We start from the raw sequence: 14,201 nt of genomic DNA, 5'->3' as shown, positions 1-14,201 counted from the left end.
GAGGCACAAATGAAAAGAGTCACAAGTGCACACTGAATGTAAAGGTTAATCAAAGGCAGCTTCTTTTGGCAGCTACATCCTTCTGCTGGTCTTTGCCAGGAAACATTCACTTCATTGTTACTCTCTTTTTTTTTTTTTTTTTTTTAAACTTTGTATGTCCAATCCTCCATTCTCAGGTTTTCTAAAAATCAGAATTATATCACACCCATTTTAAGTACCTGGAGAAGGACATGATGAATGTGAAACATTTCAAAGCTACTTTGAAAAATGGGTTTTCAGCTTCAGTAGTTTTGACTGAGACTTTTCTATATGTATTATAAAAGGTGCTGACTGATCCTTTGTTGCAGGTATTGAATGTAATCCCTTTAAGAAAACCACCTGAGCTAGCAGAAAACAGCAGAGCAGTCCCAGCCCATCAAGAAGCTGTACAGGCCTGTTGATATATCTGTTCTGGGGACATTATCTCTTACCCACTGCCCAGCTGGGAAGCATTTGGAAGCATTTTATGGACCGATTCAGTGTTAAATGGTGGGTTGACTGCAGACTGCAGTGCAGGATAGCAGCGCCTCAGCCAGCTTTCGGCAATCCCATGCCAATTTAAGATGCCGTTTACCTGGTAACATTCACTTTGGGGAAACACAGACGTTGCCTGCGCTCTCATTCACCTCACACAGCTTCAATCACAGCTAAGCTGTCACAGAAGCCCTGATGGCAGAAGTTGCAAGGGAAGCATTAAATCAAAGCACTACCATTCAGCTGGACTATGTCCCTTTCTCTTGAAGCACTGCTCCTGTTGGAGGTGGAATGGATCTGTCTCTGTGGGGAAAGGCTTGTAGGGCTTCCCAGACCCTCCTGCCGCTGGGAGCCAGTGCTGGGACAAATCGAGGTGGTGATGCTTGGTCCTTTGGTACAGCAGCAGGGCTGACCTTGGCTCCACTCTCTGCCATAAGCAGCACGCTTCCCCATAGTCATTAATTTTTAACTTTCTTCAGTCTCTGCCAGGAACTGAATTGCTGTAAAATAACTCATACTGATTTTCAAAAAGAGGCTGAGATAAACCAGGAATTCACTTTTCCTCACTGAAAGGATTTTACTCTCCATGACCAAGTAGGTACAGTAGGACTGTTCACATACCACCATCTCTGTCCTTCCTCTCTAGCCCCACATTGGTTTTTTTCTCATCACAGAAAGTCTCTAATAATTTTCTTCTTCATATTCTTATGCCATTTCCAAACTTAGCTCTCTAAATTTTCATCTTGTTTAAATTTATCTTTCTCTACTCTTTCTGCTACTAGAAAGGGTTAAGGGGTAAATGAGGTGAAAAAGTTTAACCCTGCAATGTAGTTGTACTTTCCCAGTCAGGCTCTGGTTCTCAGCCTCAGAATTCTTCCATTAAAGCTTCCCCTTCAGACTTAAAATAGATGCAGTTAACATGCCCAAAATTTTGCTAGAAGAAGGCATATTTCTGAGTTTCTTCTGGCCTGATGAGGTAAAAACCTACTTTTGGCTCTGCCTTTGAGACACATGAAAAGATCATGCTGTCTGCTTTCAAATCTTCACCTGAAATGAGTTTCCATCTTGGTTTCTCATCTGTGTTTAGACTATTTCTTTTAAAATTTCTAATTCATCTAATAAGTTTACATGGAAGGTATAGATGAGATCAAAAGCCTACTTTGGGTGTTTTGCTTTGTCCGTGCAAAGCAGTAGGCTTTATAATCTCATTGTTTTTTCTCCTTACTTACTGTGGCTTTAAAGGCAGCAGATACCATTGAAGCACATTATTTACATCTGCATTATATGCATTACTCATGCAGCCCCAAACGCTCAAGGGAACCCGGTGGTGACGTTAAGCTGGCTGCAGCACGGCAGAAGAAGGTATGGTCTTCTGCGTCTGAGCTTAATCACGAGACATGTCTGTCTGTTGCTGCTGTGCCGCAGGGCTCTGCCCTTCTGACTAGCTGTGATCCATCCAGAGTCTCCAAGAAGGGATAAAATAGTACTTCAGTCACAGGACGACAAGATTTCCTACTGTGCCGAAACACACAACCACCCAATCCCCTGGCAGGGGCTGGCAATTTTGCTGGAAGTCTTGGTGATGACAGCTTGTCCATCCAGGTCAGGAGAAGGTAGATGGGTGGAGCAGCCCTGGGAAGCCTGTATAACACGTGTTGTTAATAACCCGCTCCGTGGATGGTTTCCATCTTCCAGCACTTAAGATGAAGAAGGTCAGGATTTCTTCTGATGAAATGAGTTTGGTAGTCTGTAGAGAAATGCAGTTTCCTTGCAAATTGAACGGTTACCGAAGGGAACTAATTTTAGTATAACTTTGATCAGGAAAGGTCTGTTAGATACAGAGGGGGAAATCTCATCTCAGAATGATTTTGTTTTAGTGGTGGAATGCAATTCACATTTCCTAATACAGAAAAAAAAGAGGAAAGGGGAGAAGAGTAAAAGGAGAGAAGGGGAGGAAAGGGCAAAGATCTGATAAATGTTGGAGACCAGGGCCTATTACATATGAAATTATTGTGCTGTGAAAGTACAAGTTTGTTCTCTTCTGCTTGGGAATTTATGTTCATAAGACAAACAGCATTGCTCTGTTCAAATACAGCTTTTCAATGGAGCAAATACATCGGTAAATATCACAAGCCAGGCTCTAAAAATCTTTTATTCTACCAAAATCTTAATTTCTTTGAGCATCTCCTATTATCTCTTTAGTGGACACTACCTAACCAATCTGCTACGTAAACTGTTTGTCTCACTGGTATTTTAGGGTATAGTACAGCCATCCAAGATGTCTCTCCACCGATATGATGATTCAAAAGTACTTGTATGACTTACGTGCTGCCTGTCCCCACAGATATTTTATTTTTCTCCACGGCTGCATTTCCAGATTTTATCTTATTGCCACTTACCGTAGTGTTTGTTGTGTGGGTGTATTGCTAGTGAACAAAGCCTAATTAGATTTACTTTACAAATGCTGTGAGCTTAAACTGCAGTAACCACTCTGAAAGTTATTATGCCTTATCAACGTGCAAATACTATGTTCCTACCCACACGCCTCTTGCAGAGCTGCAGGTCTGCAGACGGGCTTTGGCAGTGCTTTAGGCTGTAGTCCTTTCCTCCTGCTCAGCTAGTACAAAGGCCTACGCAGAGAATTAGGCATCCGTATACGTTTGGGAAGCCGAATCAACGGGTCCAAAAGGAATTTAACCAACATTCTGAGTTTCTGTGTGCATGCATAGCTATGGTGTATAACAGCAAAGAGGTTCTTTATCCAAAAAATTCCTTCCTTCTCTTTTCCATCCCTTCCCCACCTCCACTGGCCACAGCTCAAGGGTACAGTAAAGGTCACCTATAGCACATTAAAGGACAGCATATCAGAGTCTACGTGTTTTGCTTTGGCAAAGCAGCCCATGAGGAGCTGGTACGAGATGACACCGGTCCCGGGGTGGTCCAGAGCTACCCTCCCATCGGCAGCCTCCCATCCCGTCCTCGCTTTTCTGCTCTGACGGTCGGCACACCTCAGACCCTGGCTGTGCAGGCGACTTTTAACAAAGCCCTTTGAAAATTAGCACAGCCGTTTCCATCCAGGAACCGCACGAGCGTTACTCAGGACATACACTGAGGTACATGAGACCTAGCTCTGGGAATACAGTTATGGTGATTTTCTTCTGCTAGTGGGGAATTTTGCCATTTTTTCTGTTCAGTTCCTATTGCAATTTCTGTCATCACCAGACAAAAGAGACCTTTAATTCTGGCAGATAGCATGAAGGAACTAGGAATCCTTGTTCCTCATTACAGCGTCAGGCAGCAGTCCCCAAGCTGTTATGAAACGCTGCAGAGGGGTCACAACAGGAAGTACAACCATCAGCAGCAAGTAAAATAAAGGCTTTCCTTCCTATTCTAAGACTTCAGAACTTCCTTATCCTCCAGCCCGAAATCCTCTTACAGCTGTTGCGTTTATTTAAAGGAATTTTTTTTTTTTTTTCTTATTTCTGCCTGGGCCATATAAAGGACCCACCACTTGCTCGCAATTTGCATGAGAAACAGGCAGAAGGCAAAAAAAGATGCAGCTTAATCAATCCTCAGAGGAGACCTTGAAGCCTCTGGTCAAAGGTCTGCAGACTGCATTAGGTACTCACTCCCCTGGCTCCATCTGAGCTGCTGCTGCAGCTCTGCGTCTTGTTCCTCCAGCCTCATTTCTCTTTTTCTAATTAGACATGGTGCTGCCATTCAAGATGGAAAGTAATCTCACAGCCTATTTAATATGTACCTGTTGACTCCCACACAACAATTTAATCAGAATTTGATAGGGTTTGGAGGCAATCCGTCTGTTTAGAGGCCGAACAAATAAAAGCTGTCTGAGAAACTGCTCTCAAAACCCAGAAGAGGGATTATTTCCAACTAGGTGCAAAGCCTGGGTCAGATCCTATTCATTTTATTTATACGAGCAGTCAAACCGTGAATGGAACAACACGACAGAGCTAGGTAAGCAGGATCCAACCTATTATTTTCAGCTCCTTGAATACCCCTAGTCCTCATTCATCAAGAGTCCCAAGGACCTTTTGACCACAGTCAGACAACACAAGCAGCAAGTTTAAGCACGGGATTATCTGAGCAGTTAAAGTTAGGCACATGCTTAAACGCTTACTGAGTTAAAGCTCAGAGCAGCTCCTGGGGTTTGGTCTTCCCTGCTCTCATTTGTGGACACGGAGGAAAGTCTTTGTGAAGATGTGGCTGCTTCTGGCTTTCACACAGATTAATACGGCACAGTCCATAATTTTTTTGTCCGCTGGGGAGATCGCTGTGTGTGGGAACTTCTCGGGCTGCACAAACAGAACAAAAAGCAGTGACCCCCACTAGCTGGGTTTCTTTTCTCTCCTTTAAAGGCTGACTGTCTGCACGGGCAGAGATGCAAAAGGGCTACTGCATAAATCCCAGGAGGATGGATGAGAAAGCAGGTTCCTGGGTATCTCGCGGCCAAGTACCGCTGCTGTTGGCAGCAAGAGCGTGGGCTGCAGCTCCTGGCCGGGGCTGTGGGCAGGAGAGGGAGCCTGGCAGCGCCGGCAGCGTTCCCGCGTGGTGCCAGAGCGGCGTGCCTACCTTCACTCGCACGCCCTGCGCTCGGCACCCTGTTTTAGCGGGCGGGTACGGCGTTGCTTGACCGTTTGGGGAAGAAAGATGGGGAAAACATAACGCCTGAGACAGGCTGAAGCGGTTGCCCTTTTTACTTTCCCCTAGGCGCTCTGAGGAAACGAATACTTGAGCCCGCTCCACAGACAGCTGGCAGGCTGCGGGCAACCTCCCCGCCACGCACTTCCACAGGGCTCAGCTTTTGTTTCAGGATCCCAGAGCCGCTCCAGCTGGAACAGCCCTCAGGGTCTCCCCTTGCAAAATAACCTCTGCAGCTCCGGGATTATCTGTCCGTCAGGGACCAGGGCCTCCGGACTGTCGCTTTACCAGGCTCCTCCGGCAGGATGCAAAACGAAGCAAGGGGAAGGCAGCGGGACGTGGGGTAAGCAAATACCACGGCCTCTCAAGGTTACCCGGTGGCTATTACTAGCCCTGAGTTGTTGATCCAGTGCCATTTTTTTGTCTCCGTAGGTCAGGTACAGACTGCAGAAAAGCTCGCTAAGGAGTGAGAGGTGATGGACAAACTCACCGCTCCCCTTCAGAGGACCACAAGAAAACTGGGACCCGGACGGGTCAGCGTCCATCAGCTTTCTTCAGCCTCCATCCATCCTGGGCAAACAGGCAGTGGTGCTGGTTTGCTAGGAAACGCTCAGCAAAGGAAGGTAGCAATAGAAAATGTAAATTGTGTTTTCTTCAACGCCCAGTGTAAAAATGCCCAAGGCCTGAGGATTTGATTGACAAAATCAAACCCGTAACACTGCATACCCCTTAGTTAGCCCATTGGCTCAGATTTTGTGGCCTTTATATTACATGTTGCAGATGCACACGCACACACACAAATCTGAGAACAGATGTTCATTTTGCAAAGAGCTGTTCTGCTTGAAAATGGCACTGCCTTGGCTGCCTGTCCCTGCCCCAAAGTGAAGATCGCTCCCTGCGCTCCACAGCCTACATAGAAAGAGGGTTCGTGCAAGCTCCCCCTCATCCTCTTCAGAAAAAATGCACTGGGGTAGTTTACCCTGCCCAGGAGGATGCTGATTTACAGGACAGGTAATGCCATGAAAATTAGGCTATTTGCAAATGTTGCAAATCAGGCATTGAGTCTCCAGACCCTGTTACAAAATTTGGCCCTTGAAATTTATCAATCGGAAATTCTCCTTACTACCGCTAAATGGGTCAGAACATCTTATTAAAACCTCACCGTGAAGTAAAATGGTGCTGTGCACAGACACCCACATCTTTTTTCAAATCCACTCTCAGACATGACTCCAGTTTTGCACGTGATCACTGCTTGTGTCTACAGTTATGAAAGTTAGCAAGATTTCTCTCTCCCAGCAAATTTGAAGGAACAATACCTGACACAAAGAGTCCAGTGACTAAATTTAAGTTCAGCACTGAAGAACACCAGGTCACTGAGATTCTTACAGTGTTCCTTGTTAATATGCAGCTTCTTTGAATGCACTACGTAAAACAAGGGTAGCCATCTTCACACAAAATAGTAGCACTACAAAACACAGCTGGATTAAAAAAAATAGATCTTTCTTGAGATAGGTGCTTGCCTGCGAAAATTCAACTGAACAGTAAGCTTTGTGGATAAATTAATTTTTTTAGCAGATACAAGCATTTGAAATAAGAGACCTTTAAAGAATAACAGGCACAATTTGCACATCCGGAAGATGTATACACTTATCCACAGAAATTCAGACACTGCTTTCGGCAAGTCACTCCAAAATACAGCTTTCTTCTACTTTTTTTGTTTTCTTCCTCTTGGCACTCGTGAATATCCTTTAATATTCTTATGAGTTTGTCTGCTTCTGATTCTGATGAAAAAATAATCTTTTCAATCATCTAAGCTGAAATAGAATGAATTAAGCCCAAGCCACATTGATATTAGCATGCAAATGATGCTCATGGAGTCAGTGCAATGCTTATTGTAAATGGTTGTCGCAATACAGCATAATATTTTGCAGGTTCAAAGAAGACTAAATTTTTACTGCAAAATATCATTTTTATTACATAGGTACGTACTGTACTGTAATGCTGAGTGCGTTCATTAAAAATAGCCATGAAGCATTATTTTTTCCATGTTTTTTGTAGCCAATATTGCTTCCATACAAGGGTACATTTTAAAAGGTAGTCTGCAATTGCTCATCACCAGCAATTATTCCTAATAATATCTTTCAGCCACCTAGCTATTCAGCTAGACATATGTAAGATAGGACACACCTCACCGAGGAATGAACTATGTTTTAAGGTCTTTTTTTTTTTGTATGAGATCTTCTGCCTAGAGACACACTGAACTGATTCCGAACTCCTGAAAGAAGAGGGAGGTAAAGGAAGACCAAGCAACTTGGTGAATGAGCTGGTTATCAGGGCGATCCAGAGCAACAGTTCAGGTCTCACGTCACCTGGTTTGCAGTTCATTTCTATAATGGCTAGCTTTTCAAGTTGGCAATGACTCTCACCATTCCTTTGTGTTTACAGCAAAAAAAAAAAGTAGTTCTTTCCTGGTCTGTTAATACAGATTATCAAACCTCTCTCTCCCGTCTGTGTCTGAAGTGTAGATGCCCTGAAAAGGGCTCATGCTCGAGTGCTTCTCCTTCTAGTGCGCTTCATTGCACATAAGTTGGCAATTACAACATGTGAGCTCACCTTATCTCATAAACTACGCAGGACCGGGCCAGTTCAGCTCTTGTGTGATGCCTTTGAGAAAACCCCAAGAGCACTAGAAAGTATAAGTCATCGTTTGTTATGGGACTGCCCCCTATTTGAATGATTTAATTACTTACAGGCGAGCGGGCAGGCTGGATCACGGCACCCTCGCCCAGCTCACCCTGGGGCGATGCACGGGCTCCCCAGCTGCTGCCTCCCCCAACCCCAAGCGCAAGGTGCCCCAACCACCGAAACTCTGCGGAGGACCAGGCACCGGGAGCTCCGTGTTGTCCGAGGCTGCGTCCGCCGCCACCCCGTAGTCACAGTTAACAGGCAGGAGAGGTGGAATCCAGCCCCGTCCCAGGGTCACTGCCTTCCCCAAAAGCCACAAAAGCCTTTTCAGCATCCTAATTCAAATACAAGGGCCAGTCCTACAGATGTACAGAGAAAATGAGAAATCAAGTGTAAGCGTTACCCTTCTGGGTGCCTGTGTTAGCAGTGAGTTTATAAAGTGCCAATAGAGACTTCTCCCCAATATTTGTGCAAAGTTTGCATTTTCCCTCTCCCAGTAGTCCCTCCTAATCCGATGGGGAAAATCAGTTTATGGCCCTAATTCAGGTATTTAGTTTAACCTTGAGCAAATCAGCAAGGCATGCCAAAGTAGCTGTCAGCTGTGCCCACCCAGCTTGTCTCCGCTAAGTGTGGCCAGCCTCTCAGGCTAAAGGCAAAGGAAAAATCCCCTCACACATCTTCCCAAAACGGGTTACTCATTAAGGAGGAAGCTGGCAGGTGAAGTTTCACAAGTTTAGTTTCTAAATCCAGGGCTGCCTGTATCACTATCCCTATCCTCTAATTTCAATCACGCTTCTTCCTCTTTAGTATGCACTCTCTGAGTAATGTATTTAGGAGAAGTAATCCTATTCTTTCCTAACTTTCTTTTTGCTAAGCTAAGTAAGCCAAGATCCAGTAATCTCATCTCGTTAGTTACTCTCAGTTCCCATATCACCTCATTAGATTTTCTCTGCTCCCGTTTCAGTTTAAATTCTTTTTTTTTTTAATATAAAGCAACTCTAATATTCTCCAGGTATTCATACATATGCCTTGTATAGTTGTACTAAAGGTTCCTTTTTTCTGCTGTGCATGCTTGGATTGATGCATCATAGAAGTAGAGCAATGTAGGATTGGAAAAGGACCGCCTGGGACTACACCAGCCATTCAGTGCTGCTCCTCACAGTCCCTAGAGACTGGATTCCACCAGTATAACACCAGCGGTTCACAGATCTTCAGTCACCGATCCACATTCCCCCCGTCTTCCCTGCTACGTCTGATACAGGGACCCTGCTTCTTGCACTTGGGCTTCTCTAATTCACCCCGTTCCTGTTGCTCTGATTCACAGGGTCCTCCAGTCGTCCCTGAACGATGCTCCTGTCCTCTTCACCGTTAGCGACCCTGTGCCACTTCATATTACTGACGAATATCTTAACCTTAGACCAGGTTCTTGTACCAAGGTCAATAATGAAAGACTTGAATGACATCATTGGTTTCCAAATGCGTCCCCGAAGAACACCACTGATAACCTCGCTCAGTCTGGCTCCCCTTGACACGCTCACCTGCTCCCCACTCTAATTCCTGCGTGAAACCCACTCACCTCTTTACGTAAGTGCTTGCAATTACAATTTCAGCAATGCTCAAGGCCCATGAACGTATTCACAGAAACCATAGTAAACAAGTGCTCAGTAAAATATTCTGCAGGGTTTAAAAACACAGTTTTTTGCTTTTGGTAGAAGTAATAATGAAGGCAAGACCTCCTCTTGTAATCTAGGGCAAGGCTGATGTAGGAAGTTTTATTGTTTTAATTCTTTTAAATTAAAAGTCGGAAGACTGAAATAAGAATTTACGAGGTATAAATATAATTTTTGCTTCTTTTCTGGTGCACTCTAAAATGACTGAAGCTAAGCTATCTCTACTCAAAATAATTAATATTAAGAATAATAAGAATAATGCATTCTCAAACGTATTAATGATGATAGTAAATAATATGCAAACTATGAGAATAAAAAAACTAGAGAAAAAGTATTGAATGGAGTAAATATCTTTAAAAAGTTTAACTTTGGCAAAACGATTGTTCTGCTATTGTGCACCTACTGAGTATGACTTAAAAGTAAGGTCATGCACTTTAATAACACCTTGGAAATTGTCATATAGCAGATATTTATTGAAACTTCTTCCATCCTCCTCTATTTCTCACTCTCTTTGTAAGACTTGGAAAAAAATTGGTTTTGTAAACTCTAAGTGTGAGAATTTTGAAACAGTTAATCTTCAAAGGATATTAGAGTCATAAATTAGTTTAAAAAACTTGAGGCAGGAATCTGGTATAGGAATCAATACATTATTCAGTTATGAGGCACTACCTCCAGAAGCTGTTATTAATGGGAGCAACGAGCATTAGTCAATGAGTTCTTCTGGTATTGCATTATTAATACGCAAAACGCAAGTTTTCTGACATGAATTTGCAGCACAAAAAAAGACAGTAGGATATCTGATCCGTGCCAGGCACGGTATGAAAAGAAATACATTTTGCATGCAGCACTATTGTATCTGCGAAAATTGCCACCAAATTGCCACTGAAAACATCAAGTCGTCCTTTTGTTCAGTTTTATATTTATTTATTAAACCACTTATGAAGGTCTACAATCAACAGTCTTTTCTTAAATTATCTAAAAATACCATTCAGTGAAATTCTCAGATCATTTCCTATTAAAACACAAAAAGGCCGTTTTATGGTTAGAAAGCAATAGATTTATAGTCGCATATGAAGTTTGGCAGCTTTGGATATGGGATAGAAATAGGGAGCTGACTTTTGTGGGCATTCCTGCCGTTGTCCCTAAAGCTATCTCTCCCTATCTTTCAGAAACACTGCTCGTTGCTCTTTCCTGACGGGCGGGGAGGCTCCGAGCGGAGCCCAGCTGAAACACAGGGTCCGAATCAGCGGACCTCAGCCTTCCTCCGTCAAGCGCTCCCAGGTTTCCCCCGCCAGCCTTTTTCTCTTCAAGTTCTTTATTATTTGCACATTGTGCTGCTTCGGACAGTGCTTTCTCGAGCAAAACAAAGTCTACTGCTCCCAGTGTTTTCTGTCATCCCCTGCCTTTACAGACGTCTCCTCTGTTACTGGTAAGAGATCATGCCTTTGGTGACTTGATGCAGAGAGGGCTTTAACTTAACACGTTTACAGCCGCGGAAACCTTCTGCCCTGGAGTTGAAGCTTTGCCTCCCGCCCTCGAGAGGCAGCTGGCATTTATTTAAGCAAGTCGAGACGTTAACGTAGCTCACTACTAGGTGCAGGACTCCCCAGTTGCCTTTGCCGGCTCAGCATCACCTCGCTGGGTCCCTGGGGGTGCTTGCAGCTTTGCCGAAAGCTGGGCTGATCCTCTCCGCTGTGGCTGTGGACCCCCGGGGATCCAAAGCCCTCGCTCTACTCAGGGCAGGCGTCGCCAGAAATCGAGCGACCGCAGTGAAAAATGAGCGACTGCGAACCTTTTCACGCCGTGCGGTAAAAATAATACACCATTCATTTATTTCGCGGGGGGAGAGGATCCAGCTCACAGATTAACGCCGTTGAAGTTGGCGATTCAGGTGGCCAAATTCAGAGGCGTGGGGAAGGCAGCCACGGGCAAGACCCCGCTGCCTGCGCGGCCGGGGACGTGGCCCGGCAGCAGAAGCTGCAGGCAGGAGGAGGGGAAAACCCACAGCGAGGAGCCTTCCTCCTCCTCCTCCTCCTCCTCCTCCTCCTCCTCCTCCCCACGCCGCTCCCACATCTCTCTGCAAAACACCCCGGCGCACGTAGGAGCAATAGGGTGCTCTGATTCAGTTCCCCTGGCGAAACGCTGTTTTCAGGTGGTCTAAAGGGTCAGAGCAGCTGCTGAGCCCCAGGTGAGAAATGGGGAAGGATGTGGCTCTGTGCAAATTTTGGGGTGCCGCGTTCCTGTGATCAGGAGTGGAGGGAAAGGCTCGAAGACAGTAAGGGGCTGCCACCGGCCCCAGGCATCCAGATCCCTGTCCAGGCTAGGGAGGGCTGGCACAGAACCTTTTTCTTGCTCTAGGGTCCTTTTTATGGAAATCCTAAACTTGACTGCATTTTTATTTTCATATTCAGGGTAAATGAAGAACAATTCAGTGATTTGGACCTATCTTTGGAACGAGTAATTTTTAATCACTTCCTCCTTTATTTGACACAAATACAGCATCTCTGCGGATTGCTGGCTTTCTCTGAACTCAAGCTAGCAGCAGTAAAGCCGAGCAGCCGTCTCTCGCTTCCTCTGCCTGCTGAAAGGAGCTATTTGCAAGCGTGTGCTGTGGGGAACAGAGTCACTTCCTTACCATGTTTGGCCAGAAAAAGAGATTGCACTAAAGCCGGAAGCGCCTGTCATTGTGCAGTTTGGGAAAATATTTTAAACATCTCTTTTGCCTTCCTGCTCCCCTTTTTTTCCTTTGTGGTAAGGGAAGATGCATATACTTCTACATTATATTGTTTGAAAACAAAAGGCTGAGCCGTCTCGGACTTGTCTCAACAGTTTTATTTGACAAAGTAGGATTCTGTGGTTGAGCTGAAACTGGCTAAAATGCAGTGCAAGCTTCAGCAAATGCTCTCGGGGTGCTTACTGAGCAAAGTGGTGGAAGGACCAAAGCACCTCATGTGTCCCTGCCTAAGTGAGGTTATACTACAATTGGTAAAAATCCAGCTAGGATATGAAAGAAATTAAGCATTGAGCATGAAAGCAGTAAACACTGAGTGAGTGAAGGACTGCTTTAAAAAACTGTAGTTTTAGCATTCTCTACATGAAAATGAAATTACAATGCAGTAATTTTCCATTTTCACGTAAGCTCTGCTGGACTGTGTACTGCTAGCTGGACATCGGTTTTAAATGCTATCAAAGCCGTTACTTACGGCATTTTTTTTTCTGTCTCACAAAAGGTCAGTGTCTTGAAGAATTCAAATGAGACTCGCACCTTGGGAGCAGAGTGCCTATTAGTGTCTTGGTGTAAGCAGTGCCCGTGGATGCGTACGAACACCCCGGGGTCCCAGTCCCAGCGCTCGCTGCTGACTGCCCGGGTGGGACGGGAAGCCGGAGCGAGCCCCTCTGCCCCATCCATCTTCGGGCTTCCCGCCGTGAAAGGGTTCTGTGAGGGCTCGGTGAGTGCCATCAGGGCTTAAATCCCAGTGCTCTGGGTTTTGCTGGCAGCATGAACGAGCGGCGTAAGCCAGAGCAGGCTTCCGACTGGATTGTAGGGATCTACGTAAGGCTGAAGGGTGCCAAGGGGGGCTGCTAGGGCATGTCCCGCAGGCTGCTCAGGAGGGGCTGCTCCTACCCCAGAAGAAATCCCTCCAGCAAAGCACGATGCCAGCACGACTGCATTTGCAGGAAATCATTGGGTTTGCTCTCAATGCACCTTTTCCTAGCAGGAATACAAGCGGGAGGCGAGAATGACCCGACAGAAACGTGCAGTGAAGGGTGCCTGAGACGTGCTGGGCCATGCGGTGCCTTCCTTTGCACAGCCCTACAAGTGCAGCAGGAAATCTGCAGCAAGAGGAAAGCCACCCCCTTCCCAAGGACAGCCCCACGTCTTGGGGCACTTTGGTTTTTTCCTCCCACAGGACCGAGGCTCGGGAAGGTGTGCCTGCTGCGTGACTCATTTCAAAATCACGGACAAAATAAAGCCTCATCTATAGGACTGGTTGCACTCTTCTCCTCTGCCACAGGCTGGTGGTGCTCCTTCCCACGTGCGGGAGCAGTACTGGTGAGAGCGGTCCTGGGGAGCGGGATGCCTGCAAAGCCGTTCCCCCTCGGTTGCTGGTCGGCAGGGCAGGGGGGGTCTCCATCCCTTTCACAGCCCTGACATGCCACAGCACAAGAGGTCGGAAAAATCCCCCTCTCTCGGAAAGCAGTTGATCCGGCTTCTACCGGGGCAACATTTCAAAGGCAATTATGGGGAAGAGTGAGCGATTCTTTATTAATAGTAATAACAGTGACAGCGGCAGCAGCAACAACAATGGATTGCATTCATCACTCTGCACTGAAAAGCTTTTAGTGTTGTCTGCCTTAGTTTTTACATGAACGGCTTCCGGGAAATGAGAGCTTATTGATTTCCCTGGGATTCATCCCATGCCCTGGGATTCAACCCAGGTTTAGGAGGCTCATCTCTCTGTGACCGCAGCTGCTTCGCGGGTCAAGGTTGGTGATTCCCCACCTCTGCGGGTGTTCATGGCCTTCTTCTGAGGCCACGTGCAGGCGTGCAGAGCCCCAGAGGCTTGCCCAAGCCATAGCTAGAGATGGAACACGTGCCTCTGGGGTGAAGGTGTGAGTGTAAGGATTGTCCTCTGCAAGACCCTGCAATGGGAAGGAGCAGAAGAAAGGCCT

This window comes from Aquila chrysaetos, chromosome 23 (assembly GCF_900496995.4).
Source record: "Aquila chrysaetos chrysaetos chromosome 23, bAquChr1.4, whole genome shotgun sequence".
NCBI lineage: Eukaryota > Metazoa > Chordata > Aves > Accipitriformes > Accipitridae > Aquila > Aquila chrysaetos.
The sequence above is the reverse complement of the archived record's forward strand: the minus strand, read 5'-3'. Positions refer to the sequence as shown.